Here is a 13,814-nt window from a genome sequence, read left to right as displayed (position 1 = left end):
AGCTGATCTAACTAATTTCAGGAGGTCATTCCAAAGTCTGGGTGCTATACAGCTGAAGGCCCTGCCATCTATAGAGTACAGGTTAGTGTGCAACAAGATTGCCAGAATCAGAGGACCTTAGTGTGTGAACAGGAGCATAGTGGTGGAGAAGGTCACTGATGTAGTCTGGTGGAAGGCTATTTAAAGCTTTGTAGGTTAATAATAGAATTTTATATTCAGTCCTGTAAGACACAAGAAGCCAGTGAAGGTGAAGCAGGATAGGTGTGATGTGCTTGCTGTTGCTGGACCATGTAAGGACTCTTGTAGCAAAGTTTTCAATCAACTGGAGCTGTGATATAAGATTAGAAGTAGCACCGACCAGTAGGGAGTTACAATAATTGATGCAGGATGTGATAAAAGTGTGGACAAATTTTTCAATATTAGAAAAAGAGAGGAATAAACTAAAAGAGAGGAGTCAACTAATTGTTGACTGTAATCTGGATTTTAAATCGCATATTAATCAGATCACTAGGACAGCATTTTTTCACCTAAGAAGCATAGCTAAAGTTAGACCTCTTATATCACTGAAAGATGCTGAGAAATTAGTTCATGCTTTTGTTTTCAGTCGACTAGATTACTGTAACGCACTCCTCTCAGGACTACCCAAAAAAGACATAAATCGTTTGCAACTATTGCAGAATGCAGCTGCTAGAATCCTAACTAGGAAAAGAAAATCCGAGCACATCTCTCCAGTTTTGATGTCACTACACTGATTACCTGTGTCATTCAGGATTGACTTTAAAATTCTGCTTATGGTTTATAAAGCCTTAAATAATCTCGCTCCATCTTATATATCGGAATGTCTGACATCTTATATTCCAAATCGTAACCTTAGATCCTCAAATGAGTGTCTCCTTAGAATTCCAAGAACAAAACTTAAAAGAAGTGGTGAGGCGGCCTTCTGCTGCTATGCACCTAAAATCTGGAATAGCCTGCCAATAGGAATTTGCCAGTCTGATACAGTAGAGCACTTTAAAACTTTAACATGGCCTTTTTATAACTTCAATTTAACTTAATTCTGATACTCTGTATGTTCAATTCATCATAATAACTATTCATGGTGGCTCTAAAATCCGTACTGACCCCTACTCTCTCTTCTTTTTTCTTTTTCCGGTTTCTTTGTGTTGGTGGCCTGCGCCACCTCCACCTACTCAAAGCATCATGATGCTCCAACAGTGATGGATGGATTAAAAGGCAGAACTCTACGTGACCGTCATCATCAAGTCCTTCCGTGAGAATCCTAGATCCAAAGAGGACTGTTTCATTTATGTTAGGTAGAATGCCCAGAGGGGACTGGGTGGTCTCGTGGTCTGGAATCCCTACAGATTTTATTTTTTTCTCCAGCTGTCTGTTTTTTCTGCCCACCCTGGCCATTGGACCTTACTCATATTCTATGTTAATTAATGTTGACTTATTTTATTTTCTTATTGTGTCTTTCATTTTTCTATTCTTTATTATGTAAAGCATTTTGAGCTACTGTGTGTATGAAAATTTACTATATAAATAAATGTTGTTGTTGTTGATGAGCAAACATGGGATATGTTGCTGAGGTGAAAGTAAGAAACTTTTTTAATGTGGTTTATGTGGGTGGAATAAGAAAGGGAGGAATCAAAATGATACCAAGATTCCTTGCTTCAGAAAAAGGTCTGATGAGATCACTGTCAAGATGAGAAAGCTCATTTTTTAAGTTGCACTTTAGTGCCAATTTGCATGAGTTCAGTTTTGTTGCAATTTAATTTTAAAAAGTTCTGCTTGCTCCAGCTTTTAATTTCACTGAGGCAAGGTGTAAGCTGAGAAAGCCCTGAAGATGTTTCAATTTTAACATTAGTACTAGGGTGTTGTACCGTGTTAGCCATTATGAATGTAGAGAAAAGCCAAGCAAAATGACACCTTTTATTGACTGACTAAAAAGATTGCACTATGCAAGCTTTCGAGGCAACTCAGGCCCCTTCTTCAGGCAAGATGTAATTATATTACATTAGTTACATTACATCTTGCCTGAAGAAGGGGCCTGAGTTGCCTCGAAAGCTTGCATATTGTAATCTTTTTAGTTAGCCAATAAAAGGGGTCATTTTGCTTGGCTTTTCTCTACAGTTTTAACATTGAAATAGAGTTGAGCATCTTCTGCATAAAAATGATGACCCAGTCTATTGCTATGAATCAAGAACGGCATTTGGGGGTGGCAAGTGGGGTGACCACCCCAGGATCCGCACCTAAGGGGGCCCCACTTTTGAGGTCCCGTTCGAGTGGATTTGTCAAGTTATATTCTCCAGTTATATTTTATTAAAGTCCACGTGTTATCTTGCAAAAATTTAGCTGAATACTGTAATGAGAATATCTGGAGTATGTTAACATTATTTTTATTGATACCAAGCTTTTGAAATTTGATATCAAGTTTTTCAAATTTGATATTGTGCTTATGAAATTTGATATCGAGGTTTTGAAATCTATATATATATAAAAGTCAATGTGTGTAAGTATGTTTCAACATCACGTCCGAATGGCTGGAGCGATTTTCATGAAACTTGATAAGCATGTTTCTCATTGGTCGACTAAAAATACTGTAGGGTGAAATCAGCCATAACTCACCCCCTTCTGGGTAGGGTGGGGGGTGATCTTGCGCTCTTGTATGCATGTTATCATCCAGTTGACACTTGGAATGACCACCAGAGGGCGAACTGGAGGCGACTGCCATCATTCTTTATGTTTGAGCGTCACCGCACCCCTGTTGCTTCCATCCATCCATTATCCAACCTGCTATATCCTAACTACAGGGTCACGGGGTTCTGCTGGAGCCAATCCCAGCCAACACAGGGCGCAAGGCAGGAAAGAAACCCTAGGCAGGACGCCAGCCCAACACATGGCATGCACACACACCCACACACCAAGCACACAGTAGGGACAATTTAGGATCGCCAATGCACCTAACCTGCATGTCTTTGGACTGTGGGAGGAAACCGGAGCACCTGAAGGAAACCCATGCAAACATAGGGAGAACATACAAACTCCACGCAGCGAGGACCCGGGAAGTGAACTCGGGTCCCCTAACTGTGAGGCAGCAGCGCTACCCACTGCGCCACTGTGCACCCGTTGCTTTTGGAATTAAATAGAGTTCTATGCTTGCAAGTGTGTGTGTCTGTCTGGCACGGAAATGAGATGTAGAGTCAGAGTGAGGGCTCCTGCTCCGAGGATATGCAAGTGAGGCCAGCACACCGGCAAAAAGAAACCTCCTAAGAAAGACAGTCGCTTAGCTGCTAATGCACAAACGATGTGAGCACTTCGGCAACATGAATCCTTCTAGCAGAGAGATGCCCAGAGTAGTTTTGACGATTTCAATACTTTCTACGATCCCGTGCTTTTAACAGTACGGGCTTACACAGTTAGTATATACCAGGTGACTGCTAGCATTCTTTATTTTTGAACAGCTTTTATGTTGTGTTGCTTTTCACATTAAATAGAATTGGCCGGTTCCGAGCATCAGCTGAATGATAAAATGCATACAACACCGCAAGACAAGCACATTTGTGAGTCTTTATCCATCCATCCATTATCCAGCCTGCTATATCCTAACTACAGGGTCACGGGGGTCTCCTGGAGCCAATTCCAGCCAACACAGGGTGCAAGGCAGGAAACAAACCCCGGGCAGGGCGCCAGCCCACCGCTGAAAACCCACGCAGACATGGGGAGAACACGCAAATTCCACGCAGGGAGGACCCGGGAAGCGAACTCAGGTTTGTTTGTTACTTTATTTTTATTTTTAAAGTTGTGTTTTTTTTATTATTATGTTTCTCTCAAACAATTAAAAAAAACTTTATTTTCCTCCCGGGCAACGCTGGGTATTTCATCTAGTTTGATATGAAGTTTGAGGGTGTTCTGGCTTCATACATTCACAGTTAGCCTCAGATAACATGAGAACACTTCTGCATGTCATTAATTCCACTCCCTTCCTTCCTAATCCTGCTGTGCTCCTTTCCCTGGATGCTGAAAAGGCTTTTGATCACATGAATTGGCAATTCTTATTGCAAGTCATGGACAGAATGGGCTTCGGTCCAAGTTTTATAAATCTGATGAAAACTCTTTACTCATCCCCTCTGCAGTTCTCTTGTCTAATTCAAATATGTTATGTCTCTTTTCCATTTGTAGGGGAGCTCAGCAAGGCTGTCCTTTGTCTCCTTTACTCTTCAACTTATCTCTTAAACCTCACGCAATTTCCAATTGTAATTCCCAGCTTCTAATTCCTATTGCAATTTCAAATTCCAGTCATGTACTATGCTTATATACTGACAACATCCTCCTCTGTCTAGGTAATGTACTGAGTGTGACATCCCCTGTGTGCTGTGTTCAGGTGTTTCAAAGCCCTCTCCGGTTACAAAATTAATTGGTCTAAATCATCTCTCTTGCCCCTGAATGATATGTCCTGTCAATTCTCCCTACCGTTTGTCGTCCCTGTAATATGAGATATTTGGAAGCTGATATTACTGCCTCAGTCTCAGACATATCATCTAATAACTATCACCACATCTTCACTGATATGAAAGCCTCCATAAAAACCAGGGCCAATCTCACACTCACTTTTCAATTTCGTTTGGCCAGTGTCAAAATGAATTCTGTACTCCTCCTCAACTTCATTATCTCCATGCTGCCACTTCCACCTCCTATTAAATATTTGTCCGAAGTTAGGTCACTGATCTCAAGGTTCTTCTGAAATGGCAAGAGACCACACCTTAAACATTCACCCTCCGCCATATTTTGTTATGGCTGTGTCCTCCCCCTCATCCCCCTCGGTGGCTCCCTATAAAATCCTCCCTTGCTTTCTCACTTTCTCTTCAGGGTGCTCTGTTTACCTCTTTGAAGTCTAAAGCAACCAAACTTTCCTTGGGACCTACTTTGCCATATGCCATCAACATCTGGCATTGTGTGGAAAAGTTACTTGTACCCACTGGAAAATGGCTCTCCCTCACTCCTGTGTTTCATAACCCTGCTCTCTCAATAGGTGGCCAGTCCTGTGCATTTCCTCCATGGCATCTTGCTGGAGTTAGTGTGCTGGGGGATCTGTTTAATAGTTTGTAGCTTACGATGTGCCAGTCCTTACAAGCACATTTTAATCTCCCTGGTTCCACTGTCTTTTTCTACCTTCAACTCCGATCAGTGCTCAGAACATGTAGGGTTTCCCTGATTACTCTTCTACCACATCACCCATTAAACTCTCTGTTTTGTTATTTCTCTCCCAAGAAAAAAAAAAGTCTCCATCCTCTACTCTTTACTTTCCAAAGCATCCTATAAACCTCTGTCCTTGATTTCTCTTTGGTCCAGAGACCTTTCTCCTCTTCCTTCACCCTTTTCATGGGACACTGTTCTCTCCAAAATTCTACAGGGACTCTAACCTCTAAGGTTCTATTTATGTTAGTGGACATGTTAATTGGTGGACATGTTAGACTTATTTTATATTTACATACCTCTTTTAACCTTCACTCTTCATTAATGTGTCAGACACAACAGTGGCCAAGGACCTGTCACTCTCCCTGCCAGATTACCGATCAAATAGATAGCAAGAATACCTTCACTGAGACCAAGTGCTTTTTGCTACCTTGCCAAGTTACAGATATGGAAGACTGCAATCAAAGTTACTTCCCCTGAAAGGGCTACACATCATAATACTTTAGCTAAGACCAAGAGCCACTTTAAGAGCTACACTCCTGCCGGGATTCATGGACACTCAGATGGCTGCCTTTTGAAAGGGTGGCACATACACTCTAACTGTCGCCAAGGACTTGCTTGAAAGCCTTCTGTTGCTGAGCCACAGGTATGCCAGTCTGTACTGAAATCACTAACACTAAATGAACACAACTCATTATATTAACGATCATTAGGCATTGATAAATGTCAGTAAACATCAAAAGAACTTCACCCAAACTTTATGTTAATCATTACTTATGTTTATTTGCAGAAAAAAAACAGGCAAATGTTAGAAATGCAAAATGTGCAACCTGAACAGTTCAAACCAGTGTCATACAGCAGACATTGTATCAGATAACGGCTATAGCTTCAGTTGTTGCAGTCTGTGTCTTCTTAAGCCTGGTGTCATGCTTGCAAGCGTAGGGATGTTAGATGGTAAACCTCTAAATCTCTGAAAACGCTTTTAAAATCCACTCCTTAATAGGATGCCTTTGATAGCTATTTTTGTAAGATCTTGCATCTAATAATTTCCCATAGTCTTGTTAGTTGTCAGTGAGGTTAAAAAAGTTGACTTACAAAGTCTCAAGCTTCTATTTCACATCTTCTTGCAAGCATTTACAGACTGGTTAGTTTTCTGAGCTTATACATTTACATAGATAAAATAAAAGCACTCTTAACATATACCTTTTTAAATTTGTCCTCACAGAATTTTTTAAATCTATTTTCATGCAGTTAAAATTCTTGTTCTATCTTCTGAAAAACATCATATGAGTAGTTGGCGTGTACCTTTTATGTGTCTGGCACCTGCCTGCCAGGTTCCTGTCAACAGCAATGCTAGATTTAGACGCAAAGTTTATTAACTTAATAACTATCCATCCATCTATTATCCAACCCACTATATCCTAACTACAGGGTCACGGGGTCTGCTGGAGCCAATCCCAGCCAACACAGGGCGCAAGGCAGGAAACAAACCCTGGGCAGGGCGCCAGCCCACTGCAGAACTTAATAACTAAATCTATCCAAATAACCATAAACTTTCATACTAAAATGAAACATACAGATGAAATATACTCACCAGCCACTTTATTACATACACCCATTCAACTGCTTGTTAACACAAATATCTAATCAGCCAATCACATGGCAGTGCATTTAGGCATGTAGACGCTATCAAGTTGACCTGCTGAAGTTCAAACTGAGCATCACAAAGGGGAAGAAAGGTGATTTAAGTGACTTTGAACGTGGCCTGGTTGTTGGTGCCAGATGGGCTGGTCTGAGTATTTCAGAAACTGCTGATCTACTGGGATTTTCACACAGAACCAACTCTGGGGTTTGCAGAAAATGGTCGGAAAAGGGGAAAATGTCCAGTGAGCAGCAGTTCTCTGGGCGAAAATGCCTTGTTGATGCCAGAGGTCAGAGGAGAATGGCCAGAATGGTGTGAGCTGATAAAAAGGCAACAGCAACTCAAATAACCACTCTTTACAATGAGGTATGCAGAAGAGCATCTCTGAATGCACAACACGTCAAACTTTAAAGCAGATGGACTACAGCAGGAGACCACCCCAGGTACCACTAAGAACAGGTAACTGAGGCTACAATTTGCATGGGCTCAGCAAAATTGTACAATACAAGATTTCTTCTGCGACATTCAGATTGTAGGGTCAGAATTTGGAGTCAACAGCATGAACGCATGGATCCATCCTGCCTTACATCAACGGTTCTGGCTGTGGTGGTGGTGTAATGGTGTGGGGGGTATTTTCTTGGCACACCTTGGTCCCTTTAGTACCAATTGAGCATCGTTTAAATGCCACAGCTCACCTCAGTATTGCTGCTGACCATATCCATCCCTTTATGACTGCAGCAAACCCATCTTCTGATGGCTACTTCCAGCAGGATAACACACCATATCACAAAGCTTAGATCATCTCAAACTGGTTTCTTGAACCTGACAATGAGTTCACTGTACTCGAATGGCCTCCATAGTCTTCAGATCTCAATCCAATGGCACACCTTTGGGATGTGGTGGAATGGGAGGTTCAGAACATGGATGTGCAGCCAACAAATCTGCAGCAACTCTGTGATGCTATCGTGTCAGTATGGACCAGAAATCCTTAAGGACTGTTTCCAGCACCTTGAAGAGCTATAGCAGTTCTGAAGGCAAAATGGGGGTACAACCCAGTAAGAGCAAGGTGTACCTAATAAAGTGGCTGTTGATTTTTTTATCCTTGTTACATTATGACAGTACATACACTGTTGACCTTCACATCACCAAGTATTTGGGTGAATGGTAATCCCAATAAATAATCAGCTAAGCTGAATATTGATTGTAGATTATATATTTACAAATTGCATGTATTATGATATTCCTTTAAGATACTTATGTGCTGCATCAAATATATAAGTGTGTGTTAATAAGTTAAACATTAATAAAGGCCCACATAATATACAATATAATGTGTAGAAAGTAAACTTTGCCAAATGACTTTAAAAAAGACAATTGCTTTTTTTTCTTTTGTTGAGTTTATTCTGTGTTCACAGGAAGACAGAGAAGCTTCTCCGCAGCTGTACCTGACACCACAAGCCTCCAGTCGCAGCAACCTTGAAGCTGCCAGCACCCTCTCTCCTTCCTGGCTTCTGCTGAGAGAGAAAGAAACGGGAGCCAAGATGACGAAGAAGCACATGAGAGGTGGGTGGGGGAGCCAGAAGGTGTACTCTCAACCTTCAGATCTACAGTATAATATGGACAATGTGTATCAACCTAGGCTAAAGGCGGTGCCAGGACAGCTTGCCTTAGGGGATCCATGCCATTTTCTCCAGTTCATGAAATAATTTAGGACAATCCATGAACTTAACCACCTTTGTACATTAATTAAACTCAGAACTGTTTGTCGTCTTAAGGAATTGAACACGTTGTTTCCAGCTGCAAGTTTCAGTGTCCAATGATGAAGACAGGACACATTTATACAGGACTGATGATCTTTGAGTGAGAAGCCTATGTAACTTTAAAATGTATAAAAGAGCTTCATTGAGAAAGAGTGCTTCCAATTGGGGAACCTCTTCTCTCTATTCTTTCTTTGTACTCTGTCTCTAATTAATACTTTAGGTTAATTAAGTTCTCTTTTGATCTTCTCCAGTTTCAAAATGCCTTTTTGTCCACATTGGGAAGAGTCATCCAGCACAGTTAAAATGTGAGGGCACAGGATGTGCAAACGCAGCACCTTTCATTAGGCAAAGCAGATGATAACCGATTTCAACAAGAGTCTTCCAAGATAGGACCAGTTGTAATTCATAGTGAAGTCTTGTCTTGAAGAACCATGGAGCCATTTTTGACAATAGGAGGAAGGCTGGACAAAGCTCCAAGCCATTGTGAACAGAGCACGTCAGGAACAATATGTCCTTGGGAACCTGAACAAAGGCCATACTGCTAATTGTTTATCAGTTCATTTGTACTGAAATCATTCTGTGTTTCAGCATCACCTGCTGGGACTCTCACTATTAAGAACAGCAACTGTTTCTAGGGTATAATGAACAAGTGCTCTAAGATCTCCAGTGTGCCTCTCTTGGCCTTGACTTTTTGTTCTATATATAGCAGGCTAGTATGATGACCTTCACTTTCTTGGACATAGTACTTATGTGCCCACTTTGAACTTCTCCTGATTCGAGGCTCAGTTACACTTTGGCAGAGAGCTGCCTGTAAACCTCACCTAGGGTTTACTTTCAGACCTTAGCTCTGTAATCATTTTGAAGGTGCAGAAGATCTGTAAAGCCTTGGAGCTTTCAGGTTCACAGTGTCTTCCGGTTGCCCTGAGAGCATCACAGACATGCTTTTCTTTTAAGTGACTGGGCCTATTTTGAAGCTACTAGTCCAACCATCTGCTATGTACAGCAGGATTTCATGCAAGAGTCCTTTTGAAATCATGACCCATTGGTATTTCACAAATCAGTTACCATCTATTCATGGTTATTTCCTGCATGGAGCCTGTGGCAGATCTAAATAAACAAAGGTTCTTCCTGGACACTTCATGTAAATGGGGCTTTTGGGAACCAAAAATGGTTCCTATATGCCATTGTTCTGAAGAATCAAACTGGCACCTTTGTTTTTAAGAGTGATCATGCCTATTCATGTTTAGGCAACTCTACAGTTTTTCTGTGGTTCCCTCAGAATGACTGTGGGCAATAGTTCAAGCCCTGGGACCACATCTCTCTGAAGTCCACCCCTGTGCAAAACATTGCATTTCTAGACATCCGCGATATCACCAGGTTCTGTAGTGGTCAGAAAGGTTTTAAAGAAAGGATGGTACTTTCAGGCTGATGTTACTGTAATGTTATAAGATTTAATAAGCAAGTTGTAATGAGGGTCAACCAGGAGAGTCCTGGGCATGTTTTATATGATAATGGCATTCAGGGCTTTGCAGCAAGGAAGTACAGAAAGGTTAAAGCATAAACAGAAAGGTTTTCAATATTACCTCCTTCGTTGCATTTTGTGAAATGTCAGAGTGAAAGCTCTGCAATCATTGTCTTATAATGTATGTAACTCAAGAGATAATTGTGTTCTTTAATTTATTCTTAAATGTTATGTTTTTAATTGTGCAGTTGCCATTGTCATTATTACCTTTCCTGCACTTTGCACATGTTTAGTTTGCCATTTCTTTTGTCTGCTGTGTTTTTACATCTATTGTTTGTACATTTATTTTGTTAAGGAGTTTTCTTTTTTGGGATAGGGAGAGGGTGCCAGGGGTGAACTTTCCCTATGCACCACATAGGCTTGGACTGGCACTGATTACAGAATCTTCAAAGAGAGGCTCGGGGCTGAGCTGATCCAAGGGAAGGTGGGCTTTGACTTTGTGTCTTCCTAAGGACAGTGGTCCCCCCGAGATTTGTTTTGCAGAATAATTTCTATATATTGGAGTTTTGTTCTCCTGTCCTCCAATGCCAGCTGGCAATAGGGTAATGTACTGAAAATTATACTTTAATTATATGAAGAGCCCAAGTGTGAGTGTGTGGGTGTGAAAATTTGAGTGTATATTTTGCAGCAATTTTTTAATGGTACCATGTGGTGTTTTCTGGCTTATGAAAGTTATTTTATAATTCAGAATCCGGACATAGAAAATATATGGCTGTGTGAATTTGTCCATATTGTTTGCTTAAATTTGTACAGAGTTCTGAACTTGTGAGGAGGAACTCAACTATATAAAAATCTCAAAAGCACAATCTGTTTGTTTGCTTATTCTTTATGCATAGTTTTGGTTTTCAATCAACACACTTAAAATTTGGCACTTAGGTACTTCTCACCATAAGTCAGGTCTTTGTCAGCTGCTTCTCACCATTGTGAACTTTGCCCGGACACAGACAGGCGGACATGTTGTTCTCAAACCACCACACGTTTATTTACAATATTTACAATTAATATAATGGTCACAAAGACCCAGTTCAATGGTCACTCAGACCTAATCACGTGCACAAACCCCAATACACAGTCCTGGCTTCACAATGCCTTGTCTTCGGGCCGCCTCCACAGCTCCTCTTGCCTCGTCCTCCTTCCACCCGACTCTAGCCTCGAATGAATGGAGACGGCCCCTTTTATAGAGGACCCGGATGAGCCCCAGGTGTTCCCGGCAATCCTCTTCTGGCCACGCCCCAGCATGGCGGAAGTGCCGGCTGTCCTCCTGGCTGCTCTCCGGGCGCCGTCCTAAATCTTCCCCCCAGCACTTCCTGGTGTGGCGGAAGTGCTGGGGTAACAGGTCCCCAAGGCACTGGGGTGCCTCCTGGCGGTGACCACGGGCCCCTACAGGGAAAGGCTTCCATGCCCTTGACCCGTGGCCCCCAAAGCAACCCGGAAGGCAAACCCCACGTGATCCAGGCAGGGCTCTGACCCTCTTCCGGTCCCTCCTGGCGTCCCGACCGGGTCATGGCCCCTGGCATCCCTGACACCATGTTTGCTATGTAACTTTGCTCAACCCTAGCAAAAGAATACGACAGTGTGACCTATCAACAGAGTACCACGTCGATGGTGTGATGGTTTGCAAACTTGACTTTCCACCAAGAAATCCAGGCTTGATTGCTACTCATTACATTGAAGGTTTTTTTCAATCAAGCATTTTCCCTTCACTTTTTTTGTTTCATAACCTCAAGCCTCCCCAGGTGGTGTTTCTGGAGTTATTTATTGAAATGTGTGTGTGTGTGTGTGTGGGGAGGGTTACAAGCACAAGGTATCATCATTACCCCATCACCACAACCTACCCTGCATGGTGCCTCTCTGTTGAATGTGAAGCTGCATTATCCAGGATTAGACATATAACTTTTGGTTTTGGTCCCCTTGGTTGTGGTGGGGATGGCTTAGAGTCACACTGACCGGTTGAAATCCCACTGATGACTCAAATCCTATGTTGTAGAGTAATGTAGTGTACTCGAGTATGTTTTGAGAATATTACTCTTTCACTTGAGTATAAAACTTTCTGCTTTCATTTTTACTTCACTACATTTGCAAACACAATGGCTACTTTTACTCCGATATATATTGCTAGACACATTTGTTACTGCAGTGTTATACCAGACAAAATGAGGCTATTGTAAATATATACAATGCTTTACTCATTATAATAGAAAAAATGAGGCTATTGTAAATATATACAATGCTTTACTCATTATAATAGAAAAAATGAGGCTATTGTAAATATATTTGCTCATGTAACCTGTGTGTGTGTGCTAGACCATCAGTTCTGTTGTCTGCTAGGGTTTCTCTGAATTTGCTGTCTTAATCTTCTTTATTTATTTATTTGGTTTGTACAATGCTATACGCTGTATACCCTGCCATTCTTTCTTATATTCTGTAAGTGCCTTGAGCATGGGAAAGGCGCTATATAAATAAAATGTATTATTATTTTATTATTATATACAATGCTTTACTCAGTCATTTATCTAAAATACTTGTTTACCTTTCTTTAGGAAAAACAGTCAGTCAGTCAGTCATTATTCAACCTACTGTATCCTAACACAGGGTCACTGGGGTCTGCTGGAGCCAATCCCAGCCAGCACAGGGCGCAAGGCAGGAACAAACCCCAGGCAGGGCACCAGCCCACCGCAGGACACACACACACACACACCAAGCATATGTTATTCCCCTTTTATGGAGGTAATTATCCATCGTCCAACCCGCTATATACTAACAACAGGGTCACAGGGGTCTGCTGGAGCCAATCCAAGCCAACACAGGGCGCAAGGCAGGCAACAAACCCCGGACAAGGTGCCAGCCCGGCATACACACCCACACACCAAGCACACACACTAGGGACAATTTACAATTGCCAATGCACCTAACCTGCATGTCTTTGGACTGTGGGAGGAAACCCATGCAGACACGGGGAAAACATGCAAACCCCACGCAGGGAGGACTCAGGAAGCGAACCCGGGTCTCCTTGCTGCGAGGCAGCAGTGCTACCAGTGCGCCACTGTGCCACCCCTTTAGGGAAAACATCTTTACAAAAATTAGGGTGTTTGAAGTATCAAATGTGCGCTGTTGGTGCTAACTTCTGATCATCTGTGCAACTGTTAAAAGTACACCACACTGCAGTTGCTCCATGGGGCGGGGCTGGATATTTTGGGGTGGGGCTGGATGTTGGTAATGTATAATGTCCAGTCTAGGTTATCTCTACAGCTGATGCTGCAGCATTCAGCTGATGTTCCAAACTGGGTCAGGCTTACAGGCTCCAGTGTGGTGGGCTTGTGCGTTCACGTGCTGTGGGTCACTTACCTTGTCACATGATTTGCTCATGTCTTCTCACATTATCCTGAACTGCATCACAGGTCCAAAGCAGATCATAATACATTTGGAAAAGACCAAGAATAACCGAAAGGCCATTCCTTTAAATGTAAAATTAAAAATTTCAAGAATTTCAGAAGATTTCAGTCCCGCTTCCCAAAGAAATCTCACTACGGTGTGTTGTTTAACAAGATTGCAATCCCACAGTAAAACGTCTATGTTAATTTGCCCTTAGCTTCAACTAGACTAATGGCAGAGTGCAGCACTGTGCCTGGTCAAACTACCCATAAGCCTTGGCTAATGTCCTATGTTGCGCCAGCTTCTAACCATTGCAGTTACT

The sequence above is a fragment of the Polypterus senegalus genome, chromosome 17 (assembly GCF_016835505.1).
Source record: "Polypterus senegalus isolate Bchr_013 chromosome 17, ASM1683550v1, whole genome shotgun sequence".
In the NCBI taxonomy this organism is placed as follows: domain Eukaryota; kingdom Metazoa; phylum Chordata; class Cladistia; order Polypteriformes; family Polypteridae; genus Polypterus; species Polypterus senegalus.
The sequence above is the reverse complement of the archived record's forward strand: the minus strand, read 5'-3'. Positions refer to the sequence as shown.